This window comes from Lepidochelys kempii, chromosome 6 (assembly GCF_965140285.1).
Source record: "Lepidochelys kempii isolate rLepKem1 chromosome 6, rLepKem1.hap1, whole genome shotgun sequence".
Lineage (NCBI taxonomy): Eukaryota > Metazoa > Chordata > Testudines > Cheloniidae > Lepidochelys > Lepidochelys kempii.
Window position 1 is genome coordinate 122,358,243 of NC_136385.1, and position 15,691 is coordinate 122,373,933.

Genomic DNA, 15,691 nt, shown 5'->3' on the forward strand with positions numbered 1-15,691 from the left:
CCCTCCCCATAGATCTCAAATGAAAAGGAACAATCCTATAAACTCACTCTGGCCCAAAGGAAAAAAAAAAAGAAACTTTCCTTATACATTCTGATAGCTCTCCTTTTGCAACAATGGCCCTCTTCTCTTGTCTCACATTGTACCTCTTCTGCTCCAACCAAGGAGGTCAGCCATGTCTGGTTCTGAGTGGGCTTGACTGCTCCATGTCTTTTTCCACACTACCCCTTAGGTGTCGAACATTCATCTTATCTATCTAAGATATTTATGTGGCCCCCATCACCATAGTATCCATGTGCCTCACAATCTTTAATAGATTTATCTTCGCAACATCCCTGTGAGGTAGGACAGTGCTATTGTTCCCATTTTACAAATGGGGAACTGAAGTGCAGAGAGACTAAGTGAATTGCCCAAAGTCTTCCTGAATGGATCAGTAAAACCTCTTTTCTCCTTCAAATCCCTCCTCAAGTCCAAACTCTGACCAATCCCATGGTTCCCAACCTGTGTGGGAAATCCTTTGTTTTCGAAAGTGGCCTGTAATTCCAGGTGCCCCAATTAAAGATACCTAGAGTTATTGCCAAGTGTCACTGTTTTATCACAAAGGCAGCAGGAAGTGGTTTTATTCTTACAGCCCCAGCTGCAGGAGTACTGTGAATGTGTGAGAATCCTAACTTTCATTATTTAAAAAGTAAATGTCTAGCCCTTGTTGTGGTGAAAAACATGAACATGAGACCCAAGTGCACTCAAAAGGCTCAAAAACCAGTAGGCAAAGAAGAAGGAACCTAAACAGACAGATATAATTGCTTGATTTTTGCAGCAACACCGCACCAACCATGAGATTTTCATCCCTCTCTTTAAGCAGCCAGGTTAAATAGAGCAGGCTGAATAATGGCAGAACTTAATGTAATGGCTGATGACCAAAGGCCACCATCATGAGGTGTGACAGTACACATAACACTTTGGTGGTGTACGTAGCTTGTAGACATTTGTTGTACCTTTCAATTGAGAGAAGTTGCTCTCCCTGCCAGCAGAGCTGGATGCCATTTTGTGTAGCGATACAGCATGCCACATGGGAGAGACACACAAACACCATGCTCTCTTTTGGAGACCTTCCTTTTGTTCTTCCTTGTTTTGTTCTCCTCAATATAAAATAAAGGTCATTCTCACTGGAAAGGCATGGTTGCCCTGTTTATATGGAAAGACATCATAATAATTTCCTTGAGTTGGAGTAGGTGTCTTACAGGAATTATAAAAAGATCCAGGACAAACATGAACTGAAAAACAAACATTAATATTATTCATCTCAGGTAATGCAAACATTCAATTTTCTAGTAAAAGAAATTAAAAAGCACCTTTAGTAAACATATTTCCTGCTCGATTAATATTCCCCAATGTGATTTTTATTCTCTTCTCTTAAATGATCATCTCTTTCTGAGCAGCAGTGAGAAAAATGAACCTGCCCAATGAGGACACTTGCAGCATTTTCATATACCACAGCAAAATAGAATAGAAGTTCATGTGGCAAGCTAGTATGATACATGCTAAAACATGTAATTCACTTGAACACCAATGCTAGAAACAAAGGCATTCGAAAAATTGCTTTTTCAAAAGCTCAATGGTGCTACAGCACCACGTATACAGAAACAGCTGTCATACTTATTTTTTAAAAAAGGAAAGCAGTAATTTACCACCACATTACTTCATTGTCCGCAGATGCATCTAAGAACCACTTCTTTAAGAGAAGCAGAATTAAAGCAGATTACTTGACCAGCTTGCATTTGCAGCAGGGAATGTAGCGTCAATCTGGTATTTTATTAATATGAAAACGGACCCAGCATATTGTGACAACGAAGGCAATCGCTTTTGCAAAAAAGTGTCACCGAACGTGAGCAGAATTCAGGTGCTAGTTTACAGCGCAAGCCCTTTCATCTCACACTGCCTGGATGTGAAGGTCCCCAGAGAGGTTAGGTGGCTGTAGCCTAATCAGAGTCATCTATGTGTTTCCAAGTGCAAGGACTTTTTTCTGTTAGAGCCTTCAACAAGGTCATTGTTCTGTGCCTGTAATGCATGAATGCACAGCAGCCCCATCAGACCGCTCATTAGTATTCTATACATTACACGGGCTAAATTTGCCATTTCATTTACAATGCTTCTGTTTGCAATTTTTTCCCCTCTATATCATAGGCCTCCTCAGAAAAACAGGTGCCATTGATAAGATCCGACAGGCATTTAAACATATATTGCAACATATTTACAGTAAAATGGCAGAAACTGCCTCTTATTAACCTATTAACTTTCCACCAAGCGGTTTATTCTATGTATGGAAAAAATGAAAGGTGAATTTGAAATTAATGCTGCAAAGACATGCAGGAGGATGGAACATCAGAAACAAACATGTTTCTGAAAGGCTGTATCATGTCACATCCATGGGTGGGAAAGAGCAGCTTTGGAGCCAGGCCCAGTTTTATACTCTGACTTCAGTGAATTAGTGCAGACATCCAGTTCATTAGGACTTTACTTTAGCTTACTCTACGGTCAGTTCATTAGGGCCCTGATTCAGCAAAGTAATAAACACACGCTTAAAACCATTCCTATTCAGAAAAGCACTTAAATCATTTCCTAAAAATTTTCTGTTACTTCAGTGGGAGCAGGATCACTCCGCTAGGCCATAATTCAGCAAAGTACTTAAGTATGTCCTTAAATTTAAACACCCCTATTCCTGTTCAGCAAAGCATGCTGCACATGCTTGCACTAAGGTTGCCAGGCGTCCAGTCTTGGTCGAAAATGGATCCTGTCGGTTCTGGTCAACACCGCTGACTAGGCCGTTAAAAGTCTGGTTGGCGGCGTAGCGGGGCTAAGTCAGGCTCCCTGGCTGCCCTGGCTCCACGCAGCTCCCCGAAGCGGCTGGCATGTCCGGCCCCTAGGCACAGGGATGATCAGGGAAGCTCCAAGTGCTGCCCATGCTCCCAGTGCTGGCTCCACAGCTCCCATTGGCCGGGAACCATGCCCAATGGGAGCTGTGGGGATGGCGCCTGCATGTGTGAGCAACATACACAGCCACCTGACCGCACCTCCATCTAGCCGCCGGACATGCCGGCTGCTTCTGGGAGTAGTGCGGAGCCAGGGCAGACAGGGAGCCTGCCTTAGCCCTGCTGCGCCACCAACTGGGAGCCGCCTGAGGTAAGTGCTGCCGAGCTGGAGCCCACATCCCAAACCCCCTGCCCCAGGTCGGAGCCCCGTCCCGCACCCTAACTCCCTCCCAGACCCCGCACCCCAACCCCCTGCCCCTGGTTGGAACCTCCTCCCACACCACAACTCCCTTCCCCAGCCCTGAGCCTTCTCCCGCATGCAAATTCCTTCCTGGAGCCCAGAGCCCCCTCCTGCACCCCAAACCTCTCATCCCCAGCCCCACCCCAGAGCCTATACCCCCAGCTGGACCCCTCACGCCCTCCCACACCCAAACCCCCCTATCCCAGCAAAAGCGAGTGAGCGGGGGGAGAGCGAGCGACGGATTGAGGGTACTGGAGTGAGGGGGTGGGGCCTCAGAGAAGGGGCGGGGCAAGGCAAGGGTGTTTGGTTCTGTGCAATTAGAAAGTTACCAACCCTAGCTTGCACATGATTAAGTGCATTGCTGAATTGGAGTTTAGGGGATTCATCTTATTCCCACTGAAGTCCAGGGGAAAAATTAGCATTGATCTGAGCGGTACAAGATCCAGCTGTAGCCGCTTACTCTGGAGCTTATTGGTGATTTTATTGAGGCTTTTATTGACAATATTTAATTGCCGTAGAACCACATCCATTTCGCTATGAGTCCAGTCCTGCAGGATTGGGCTGTCAGACTGCTTTGCTGTTCTTTGTCTTTTCTGGCAGCAAAATTTAATCCATGGTCATATGGAAGTTATTAGAAGGCAGTCTCTTATGTTCCTAGATTATTGTAATAACAGAGAAAATATCTTTCCACACATCAGATATGTTGGGGAGGTAATTACCCATTGGCTGGATTGGTTTTAATAATAAACGTTTTTCTAGTATTTTTAAAATAAAATTCCATGAAAACAAATTCTGATCCCACCACATAAAAAAAAAAAAAAAGAAAAAGAGAGAGAGCGCAAGAGTCTCAAAGCCTCTGAGCATTTCTTACAGTGAACTCCATCAAAAAGCATTCTATGAAAAATAAAGGCAACCAGCTCAGAACACTTTTCCACATAAATGCTGTGGATTGTAACTGGCCTTTAGAGAAGCACAAGTACATGAGAGCTCTCTCTGTAATGCTGAGCACTGATTACAGATCACGCAGCATTTTCAAAATTGTAGCTTTTCATATTGTAGCATTTAAAATTTACATCAAGTGACTGGATCATGTTGTCTCCTACATGGACTGTATCATGCCAAGGAAATTTGCCCTCTCATGGAAGTAGCAGGGGATTCAGCCCCCAAAACAACTGGATCTCAAGGAAAGGATTCCTGCCTTGGCTCTTGCATCTCCTAAATTATACTTCCTGCAGTTTTCATGGAAGCCCTCCTCCTAGATTAGATTAGAACAGGGTATGTCTCTACAAACTGAGGGTACATCCAGACTCTACACTGCAAACAAAGGTGTGTTCTTAACTCAGATTAGCTCATTGGAGTTAGCTAATTTGGGTTAAAATAGCAGTGAAGACACAGTGATGGGGATCCACGCTCCACACTGGCGCCTCCTGCTGGCCATTTTGGGGATTAGCTCCGCAGAGCAGTACAGCCTTTCCTGATGGTGCCTCGCCCGCCATCATGTCTGCTCTCAGACCCATGTCACTCCAAGGACTGCAGGGTCCTCTTCATGACACAGCCCTCTGCCCATGTTACACTCTGTGCTCTCCCCTTCCAGAGGCCCTGCAGTCAACTGTCTGGTCACTTCCTCCAATGGTGAGTGGGGGGACCCAGGCCTGCCCACTACTCCTGGTCCCAGCCCAGGGACGCTGTAGGTGTCAACCACGTGCTGTGTCCCCGCCAACCACTCAGTATATTTTCCTGGGCCACTTCCCCGCAGCCCCAATACCTTCTTCGCCCTTACCTCACGGCCTCAGCATGCCAGTCCTAGCAGCCAGCCAGGAGCTCTCTCTTGCTCCACTGCTCTGTCCAGGGTGCTAGCTTCCCTCCACCTGCAAGGCACCCAGTTCTCCCTCCTTGAGCTCTAGGGAGTAACTACCCCTGCTCTGCCCTGCCTTGCCCTGCTGATCCCAGATTGGCTGTTCCTTACAGCCTCTCTCCTATTAGCTGCTTCCTGTGCAGTCTCCCTAGGGCTCTATTAATCCCTTATATGTCAGTACAGGGCGAATGCCCCATCACAGACACAACAACTTGGCTTTTAATTTGGCTGAGCAGCTCGAGTTCAACCCCAGACTCCTTTACAGGCTTTGACTCAAAGTAGCTAACCCCAGTTAAAAGCCCAGTTGTGTCTTCACTGCTATTTTAACCCAAGTTGGCTATGTTAGTTAAGAACACATTTTTTCCAGTGCTTTATTCTGCTAAATAGAAGAGTAAAGTATACCGTATGGAATCATTTTCTTTTGGAGTCAAAAAATCAGACCTATGATCATGCAACTGGATCTGTGAACCCACACAGAGGCTCTGTGACTTCACTGGGTCTCTGCACAGGCATAATGGTCCAACCATATAGATTGATCTTTGGATTGGGGCCTGGAAGAGGTTTCTTGACGAGAGGACTTAACCCTCCCCCTCAAAAAAACTGACTGTCCTGTTTGTGGCCCCTGTAATGCAGCTGTAGAACAAATGCATTATCAATCCTGCTACTCCACCAAGACTTGTTTTATGTGCTTGCACCACTGCATAGAAAATAAATACAGTAGAACCTCAGCGTTATGAGCACCTCGGGAATGGAGGTTGTTCGTAACTCTGAAATGTTCATAACTCTGAACAAAATGTTAGGGTTGTTCTTTCAAAAATTTACAACTGAACATCGACTTATACTGCTTTGAAACTTTACTATGCAGAATTAAAAACTGGCCGTTTTTAACCATCTTAATTTAAATGAAATAAGCCCCGAAACAGTTTCCTTACCTTGTCCAATCTTTTTTAAAAAACTTTCCCTTTATTTATTGATTTATTTTGATCTCTGCTGCTGCCTGATTGTGTACTTCCGGTTACCAATGAGGTCTGTGGTTGACTGGTCAGTTCATAACGCTGGTGTTCGTAACTCTGAGGTTCTACTGTAATTTAAAAGGAATCCTTGTGCCAAATCCAAAGGAAATGTTTGTTATGCACCATTTAAAATAAAGGCTGTGACAGCATTGACCTCTGAAGAAAGATTGAACCACAAACACAAAGCTAGCCAGTGCAAATTTTTCCTATTGTTGTGCTCCTGCAAACCACTGAGACCAGCACCTTGCACTATCCAAGCTTAAAGCCCCATTCTGTGAGGTGTGGAGAACCCTCATCTCCTATGTGGACATTAAGGATGGTCACCACCACACAGGGGGCATTCAACTTTCCAGAAGCTTGAGCCCATAGGCATCAAACTGGAATACAAAGGGCCTGATTCTGCTCTCTCTTTTACCAGTGAGAATCAGGAGTAACTCTGCTGAAGTCAATGGACTTACACTACCTTAAAACTGATTTAAGTGAGATCAGAACTGGTATCAGAAGCCCAGCAAGAATCTATCTCAACCTGATCTTTGGGTTTTATTTTTTTGATGAGTCCTTCTTTCCAGAATCCTTTTCTTCTATGATGCTTAGACGCAGTTGTTTCACCATCTCAGGGGTCTAGATTCCTCTTGGCTCATATGTATAACAGCTCTTAAGGTTAAGAGAGGAATAATTGCCCACAGTCTTATGCAACCTGCTTTCTTCTGCTATAATTACTTCCTTCCTGTCCAAAGACTTACACTTCATTAACATAGCAGGAGTGATGTTTATGAACTCTACAAAGTAGTTCTTGGATTGTGTGCCTAACCCAAGAAATTAAGCAACAGAGTTATAAAAATAAGGTCCCAAGGATGTGCCCATCTTTAACCATATGAGTAATTCCACTGATGTCAATAAGACTAGGAACTTTGCTGGATTATGGGGTACATGTAAGTCGGCATACCAGGGCCACTGAAAAAGATATGCAACAAAATTCACACATAGAAGTCAAGAGCAAAATTACCCTTGATTTTAACCAGAGGAAAAGCAGGCCCTAAATTCATGTTGAGTACAGAATTAATAGGGTATAGTTCTAAAAAAAGACAAAGAATTTGACTAAGGCAAGAAATTTACCTTTGAATGGAAGTGTGAAGAATGCACTTTATTTGAAGTCTGTTTCTTTGAAGAAGCAGCTATTTAAAAGACTTAGTTTTCCTATAGCCAATATCCAAAATTAAATAGCTTCTACGTGTGTCAATAAAAAGGCATGTGCTTCATTATTTGTCATCTATCTCCCAACGATAAATTCAGTTCCTGCTTGATAAATGCAATTATCCTTCCAGACATTCGTATGAATTACTGATAAAATGTACACAGCAGGCAAAGAAAATTGTGATGGAATGATATTTGCTAATGCAATATGCATATCCGTGAGAGTGGGAATAAATAAAGGCAGCTTGGATCACTCTTTCTCGGAATCTCTTCATTCTTAAAGTTCAGGATATAGATGGCAGACATTTTTGCAGAACTAACAGGGCTCAGAACAAAATTAAATTCTGTTTGTCTTGCAAATACGAGCTGTAAATGACACCATTTCCTATTCAGCAGTGTTTAATGTCTGTCCTCTAGTATGTACCCTGTGCCATTTCAATTAAAATACTCAGTTCTAGGACTTAATTCAAAGCCCATGAAAAATCAGTGGGGACTGGTTAAGGGTTTTGGCGAGTTCTGGTTGTAATAAACTTGCCCTCTGGCTGATGACTTTCTACATTTTCCATAACAATTTCAGACTCTTTTCAGCTGTTCTCTCCCTTGGTCTGCACAGTTGGCACAAATATCCCCCTCTTTGTTCTCTAAGAAGTTAGAAATGTTATCTATGGGTAACCTTGGAGACTGTTCATGCAGCAAGAAAAATGGAGATCAACTAGTTGTTTCATGCTTGGCGCAGTTATAAGCATGCATTTCTTGGTTAACTTTAGGCAGTCCGTCCAATTTGACTTTTGTTTCTCACTCAATCTTCATAATGTAATAGTTGTTTTTAATTTACTAATAGTGTTCTGTTGAATCCTTCAAATGTCTTTTCATGCTAATGACAGGACAAGAGTCTGAGGACAAAGTCTCAAACAGATGATTGCCACATTCCTATGCGAGTTACGATGGGTCTTTTCCAGAGAGAATGGAAGACCAGACTCTCTGAATACAAAGGCAGTTGCTAGGCCTAGTTTACTGGTTGTTGGATAAACCTCTCTAAGGCCTGGTCTACATTGCCGGGGGTGGTGGGGGGAGGAAGAATCGATCTATGTTACGCAACTTCGGCTATGTGAATAACGTAGCTGAAGTCGACGTACTTAGATCTACTTACCATGGTGTCTTCACTGTGATAAGTCGACAGCTGATGCTCCGCCATTGACTCTGCCTGTGCCTCTCACCCCGGTGGAGTACCGGAGTTGACGGGAGAGCGCTCGGCGGTCGATTAATTGCATCTAGACTAGACATGATAAATCGACCTCCGCTGGATTGATCACTGCCTGTCGATCCAACGGGTAATGTAGTCAAGCCCTAAGTTTAGTGAACTGGTTTATTCTCATCTAAGTCCTTTTAAAAAGTCATAAGGTTTAGCAACGTCAGAGGAGTCCCTAATGAACCCACAACAGTATCCCAGGAAGCTTGTTGGCTTTTAAACCTCTTGAATGGTTTCTCTTCTCCTTTCTTCAAATTTTGAATGGTGGTCACATCTTGAGACCCAGCTCAATACCCTTAGTTTGTTATCACCCTTCCTAGATATCAGATTGCTCTTTTAAAGATGTCACACAGACCAGGTTTTAATTTGACCCCACTCATGAGCCACTGGTGATAAGCTTTACATTGATCACATACAGTATATGATGAGTTTCCCCAAACTGTCTAGCAGGTCTTGGATCTAGGCTACCCAATGTGGGTCTAGAACATTACGGTTTAATCTTCTGTAACCAAAACAGTCAATAGCCAATCCTCTTTCCATACCACTGGTGAAGCATCCTGGGAACACTTTCTTCCTGTAAGGATCTCGGATGGAGCTTTTGACCTCTCCACAGGAGGGATCTAGGAATGGAGTGATCAGTTTGGTGAATGGGGGTGATACCTGTAAGTATCACGTCCATTCACAAACTTGGGACGCACTGTAAGTCCGACTTATCCTTGACAAAATGAACACTCTTCTTGAAGCATTTTGCACAACTTTCCCTGCTGATCCAGTGTCACACAAGTTCATTCTTTCATGGGCCTACACAGCTGGGATGAAAGGCACTGGTACATACACAATGGTGATGAGATGGGGGAGGGCGGAGTGGAGTTTTGACCCAAAACAATGGACGGATCTTTAGCCTTACAAAATTCAGTGCCCACACACAATGGAGAAGGCCTCCATATTGTTTTTAAAATGGCTCTTTTTCAGGGTCTGACACTCAGAATGCACCATTTATCTACTTCGGAGGGTGAGGTGGAAGGTGGTTAGTTCAGTTCCAAGAGAACAAATTGTGATCTGTGTTAATTGCAGATTTATATAAATGAATTCTGAAGTGGGCAGTTGTATTGGGCCATTGAGGTTGTCAATTGATATGCGACATTGACAATGGCATAATGTTCTATAGAACTTCATGAAACTAGCCATGTTTGCACAGTAAGGAAAGGTGCAAGGCAATTCATTTGGTCCCATTCTGATCTCATTTTCTCCAGTGTGACCCCACTAGAGTGAATTTTCCCAAATTTTCACTTGTGTACCTTAGAACAGAACCAGGCCTGGTATCTTCTGCAGCAATGAGAGAATTAGATTGGAGGAGAAAGGGGGCGGAAAAGTGATGGCTGTCAGGGCAATTGATGAGAAACATAAGCATGACAAGCATCCAAAAATCAGGCCTATTTTCAAGGCATGTTAAGAAGTTACTATTACTGTAAAATATTAAGTATCTTCCACTCAAGGAGTTTAAAGCACATTACGGACACTGAGGAATTATAGCTATCTGGGGTTATTCCCATTTTACAGATGAAGAGAACACAGCACAGAGGGAGTAAGACCAGATTTTTCAAAAGCATCCTTGGATGCTGGGTGCTTCCATTGCTTGAGTTGTTTAGGGCCTGATATTTCAGGAGTGCTCAACACCCACAATTCTAGTTGATGCCAATGGGAGCGATGGGTGCTCAGCAGCTCTGAAGATCAGGTCTGAAGTGTTTCAAGTTGGGCACCCAAAAACTGAGTCATCCTAAAACATATCCTCTGAGTATGCTGTCCCTGGACCCACAGGATGTCTGTGACAGAGCTGGGAATGAAGGCCCACTCGGCTGCCTTTGCATAGGTGTAGTAAACTCTATAGAACTTGGCTGGAGGAGCATAGGTTGCAAGAGGGAAGAGTTTGGAAATGGTATAAGGAAATCAGTTTGTGTTAGGGTTGCCAACCCTCCAGGATTGATCTGGCGTCTCCAGGAATTAATGATGAATCTTTAATTAAAGATCATGCCATGTGATGAAGCCTCCAGGAATACATCCAAACAAAACTGGCAACCCTGGTTTGTGTGCACATGTCTAGAAATGCTAAACTGCAGTGAGAGCAGTTCTGTAAGTAGCTGCTTTACTAAAGAGCAAATTTGGTTCAATAGGAATGAAGTCATCTCATGTTATTATCCAGCTCCCAGTCCACAAAACAGTACAAAAGGAAAGGAACAAACTCCTTCTGTAGAAGATTCACTGCTGGCTCCTGTGCAGTATTCCCTGCAGCCAGTAGGGAATACAGGCTCTACAGGGACCAGTTACTGCACAATACATTAGTGTGCTTTAGAAATCATAATTCTGTAGGGTGCACTGCTATTGTATGTAGAAAAGCCCTTATATCAGGACTGGGCGAACTTTTTGGCCTGAGGGCCACATCGGGGTTCCAAAACTGTATGGAGGGCCGGGTAGGGAAGGCTGTGCCTCCCCAAACAGCCTGGCCCCTGCCCCCATCCGACCCCTCCCACTTCCCGCCCCTGACTGACCCCCTCAGAACCCCTGACCCATCCAACCCCCGCCCCCGCTCCTTGTCCCCTGACCACCCCCCCCCAGGATCCCCACCCTAATTATTCCCCCTGGGATCCCACCCCCTATCCAAACCCCCCTGCTCCCTGTTCCCTGACTGCCCTGCCCCCTATCCACACCCCTGCCCCCGACAGGCCCCTTGGGACCCCCACGCCTATCCAACCACCCCGTTCCCCATCCTCTGACACCCCCCCCAAACCTCTGCCCCATCCAACCGCCCCCTGCTCTCTGTTCCCTGACTGCCCTCCTGGACCCTCTGCCCCTTATCCAACCCCCTGGCCCCTTTACCATGCTGCTCAGAGCAGTATGTCTGGCAGCCACGCCGTCCGGCCGGAGCCAGACAAACCACTGTGCCGCCCTACATGAGTGTGTAGCCCAGCTGCCCAGAGCGCTTCCCGCGTAGCTACAGGGGAGGGGGGACAGCAGGGGAGAGGCAGGGGGCTAGCCTCCTGGGCCAGGAGCTCAGGGTCCAGGCAGGACAATCCTGCAGGTGGGATGTGGCCCATGGGCTGTAGTTTTCCCACTTCTACCTTATATCTATACACCTGGATCTAAGATCTGGGTAGTTCATGTAGGGGGCAGTTCTGACTCCCTTTAAGTCCCTACATGGACACTTATACCTTGTCTACGCTACGAAATTAGGTTGAATTTGTAGAAGTTGGTTTTGTAGAAAGCGTTTTTATACAGTCGATTGTGTGTGTCCCCACACAAATGCTCTAAGTGCATGTAGTCGGCGGAGTGTGTCCACAGTACCGAGACAACCGTAGACTTCCAGAGCGTTGCACTGTGGGTAGCTAACCCACAGTTCCCGCAGTCTCCGCCGCCCATTTGAATTCTGGGTAGAACTCCCAATGCCTGATGGGGCTAAAACATTGTTGCGGGTGGTTCTGGGTACATATCGTCAGGCTCCCGTTCCCTCCCTCCCTCCGTGAAAGCAAGGGCAGACAATTGTTTTGCACCTTTTTTCTTGAGTTACCTGTGCGGACACCATACCACGGCAAGCATGGAGCCCGCTCAGCTCGCTGTCACCATACGTCTCCTGGGTGCTGGCAGACGTGGTACTGCATTGTTACACAGCAGCAGTTTATTGCCTTTTGGCAGCAGACAGTGCAGTATGACTGGTAGCCGTCTTTGACGTAGTCCTGGGTGTTCTTTTAACCGACCTCGATGAGGTCAGGGGCAACTGGGCAAACATGGGAGTGACTCAGCCAGGTCATTTCCCTTTTAAGTTTCATCTCATGGTGATTCAGCCCTACTGGCAGTGCACTGTCTTTTAATCTGCAGCCAGCAGAAGATGATGGCCAGCAGTCACACTGCACCGTCTTCTGCCGAGCACCCAGGAGATGACGATGGCTAGCGGTAGTACTGCACAGTCTGCTGCCAGCAAGATGTATAAAGAGAGATGAAGTGGATCAAAACAAAAAATAGACCAGCTTTGTTTTGTATTCTTTTTCTCCTCTCTCCCTCTGTGAAATCAACGGCCTGCTAAACCCAGTTTTGAGTCCTATCCTTGAGGGGGTCATTTTGTTTCTTGCAAAGCCACCCCCTTTGTTGATTTTAATTCCCTGTAAGCCAACCCTGTAAGCCATGTTGTCAGTCGCCCCTCCCTCCGCCAGACAATCGTTTCGCGCCCTTTTCCCTTGATTGCCCGAGCAGGAGCAGACGCCATAGCACAGCAAGCATGGAGCCCGTTCAGCTCACCCCAGCAGTTATGACCATTGTAAACACCTCGTGCATTATCATGCAGTTTATGCAGAACCAGCACCTGAAAAAACAGGCGAGGAGGTGACGGCAACACGGTGATGAGGCCCTGAACACACTTTTCTCTAAAACCGCGTTCCCCCACAATTTGGAGATCATGGTGTTAATGGGCAGGCTCACGCTGTGGAACGCCAATTCTGGGCCCGGGAAACAAGCACAGACTGGTGGGACCACATAGTGTTGCAGGTCTGGGATGATTCCCAGTGGCTGCGAAACTTTCGCATGCGTAAGGGCACTTTAATGGAATTTTGTGACTTGCTTTCCCCTGCCCTGAAGTGCAAGAATACCAAGATGAGAGCAGCCCTCACAGTTCACAAGCGAGTGGCAATAGCCCTGTGGAAGCTTGCAATGCCAGACAGCTACTGGTCAGTCGGGAATCAATTTGGAGAGGGCAAATCTACTGTGTGGGTTGCTGTGATGCAAGTAACCAACGCAATCACTGAGCTGCTGCTATCAAAGGTAGTGACTCTGGGAAATGTGCAGGTCATCCTAGATGGCTTTGCTGCAATGGGATTCCCTAACTGTGGTGGGGCTATAGACAGAACCCATATCCCTATCTTGGGACCGGACCACCAGGGCAGCCAGTTCATAAACCGCAAGGGGTACTTTTCAATGGTGCTGCAAGCACTGGTGGATCACAAGGGACGTTTCACTGATATCAGCGTGGGATGGCCGGGAAAGGTTCATGACGCTCGCATCTTCAGGAACTCTGGTCTGTTTAAACAGCTGCAGGAAGGGATTTACTTCCCAGACCAGAAAATAACTGTTGGGGATGTTGAAATGCTAATAGTTATCCTTGGGGACCCAGCCTACCCCTTAATGCCCTGGCTCATGAAGCTGTACACAGGCACCCTCGACAGTAGTCAGGAGCTGTTCAACTATAGGCTGAGCAAGTGCAGAATGGTGGTAGTGTTGCATTTGGACATTTAAAGGGTCGCTGGCGCAGTTTACTGACTCGCTCAGACCTCAGCAAAACCAGTATTCCCATTGTTATTGCTGCTTGTTGTGTGCTCCACAATCTTTGTGAGAGAAAGGGGGAGAAGTTTATGGAGGGGTGGGAGATTGATGCAAATCGCCTGGCCGCTGAATATGCACAGCCAGACACCAGGGCAGTTAGAAGAGCACAGTAGGAAGCTGTGCACATCAGAGAAGCTTTGAAAACCAGTTTCATGACTGGCCAGGGTACCGTGTGACACCTCTGTTTGTTTCTCCTTGATGAAAACCTGCCCCCTTGGTTGACTCTAATTCCCTGTAAGCCACCCACCCTCCCCCCTTCGATCACAGCTTGCTTGCAAAGGAAATAAAGTCACTATCATTTAAAAAACATGTATTCTTTATTAACTGATTATAAAAATAGGGAGATAGCTCACAAGGTAGCCCGGCTGGGGTGTGGGAGGAGGGTGGGAGGGAAGGAAAAGGCTACTTTAAAACTTGTTGAATGCCAGTCTTCTGCTGCTTGGGCTGTCCACTGGGGTGGAGTGGTTGGGTGCCCGGAGCTTCGCCTCCCCTCCCCCCGCGTTCTTGGGCATCTGGGTGGGGAGGCTATGGCACTTGGGAAGGAGGGAGGGCGGTTAAGCAGGGGCTGCAGCAGCAGTCTGTGATCCTGCTGCCGTTCATGAACCTCCACCAGACGCTAGAGCATGTCCATTTGATCCCGCAGTATCCCCAGCATTTCCTCATGCCTCCTCTGATCTTCCTGTTGCCACCTCGCCTTACGTTCATCGACCACCGTCTTGTAGTCTGCTATTGTGTCCCTCCACACAGCTCTGTCAGTGACAGACGACTGCATGAGCTCAGAGAACATGTCATCGCGTGTGCGTTTTTTTCGCCGCCTTATCTGAGATAGCCTTTGGGACAGAGGAGGAAGGCTTGAATCATTTGCAGCTGCTGGAGGAAAAAAAAGGGAGTGGGGTATTTAAAAAGATACATTTTACAGAACAATGGCTATACTCTTTCACGGTGAACAACACTATTCACATTACACATAGCACATGAGATTTTGGTACAAGTTCACATTTTGCATCTTATATTGAGTGCCTGGGGCGTTCGTGTTACAGATCACACATGCAGAGCCAGGCAACAGAATTCGGCTTGCAAGCGGCCATGGTAAGCCATAGTCTTTCAGCTTCTGCAACCTTCATAACAGCAGCCCCCTCCTTTCCCATACCTAGCAAAGCCCGTTGAGCTGGCCATTTACTGCTGCAGTTTTCCTGTTAACGTGCAGCAGCAGAAACCAAACTAACCCCCTCCCCCCTTCCAATTCTCCGGAATGATCGCTTTTCCCCTCCCCCACCATGTGGCTGGTATCAGGGAAGATCCCTGCTAGCCAAACACGAACAGCTCAGTGCCAATGGCCCCTCCCTCCCACCGGGTGGCTAGCTGCGGGGAGGATTTCTTTTCAGCCACAGGCAAACAGCCCAGTAGGAACGGGCACCTCTGAATGTCCCCTTAATCAACTTGCCCTATTTCAACCAGGTTACCATGAACGATATCACTCTCCTAAGGATAACACAGAGAGATAAAGAACGGATGTTGCTTGAATGCCAGCAAACACTGGGACCATATGCTGCCAGGCTTTGTCATGCAATGATACCAGATTACCCCACCATGCTAGTAGCAAGTAAAGTGTCCTACCATGGAAGACTGAATAAGGCTGCTCTCCCCAGAAACCTTCTGCAAAGGCTTTTAGAGTACCTCCAAGAGATGTACCTGGATCTACCTCCCTGGAAGATTTCTGCTCCATCCCCAGACACGTTAACAGACTTT

General features: G+C 46.3%; 1 long non-coding RNA gene across 1 annotated transcript in view; it reads right to left on the reverse strand.

Moving 5' to 3' along the window:
• Nucleotides 1–14,262: 14,262 nt before the first annotated feature.
• Nucleotides 14,263–15,691, reverse strand: part of LOC140913935 (uncharacterized) — a 102,428-nt gene continuing 100,999 nt past the window's right edge. Inside the window, exon 3 of the long non-coding RNA XR_012159704.1 lies at nt 14,263–14,812. This is a non-coding gene — a long non-coding RNA (uncharacterized LOC140913935). The remainder of the gene's footprint in view (nt 14,813–15,691) is intronic.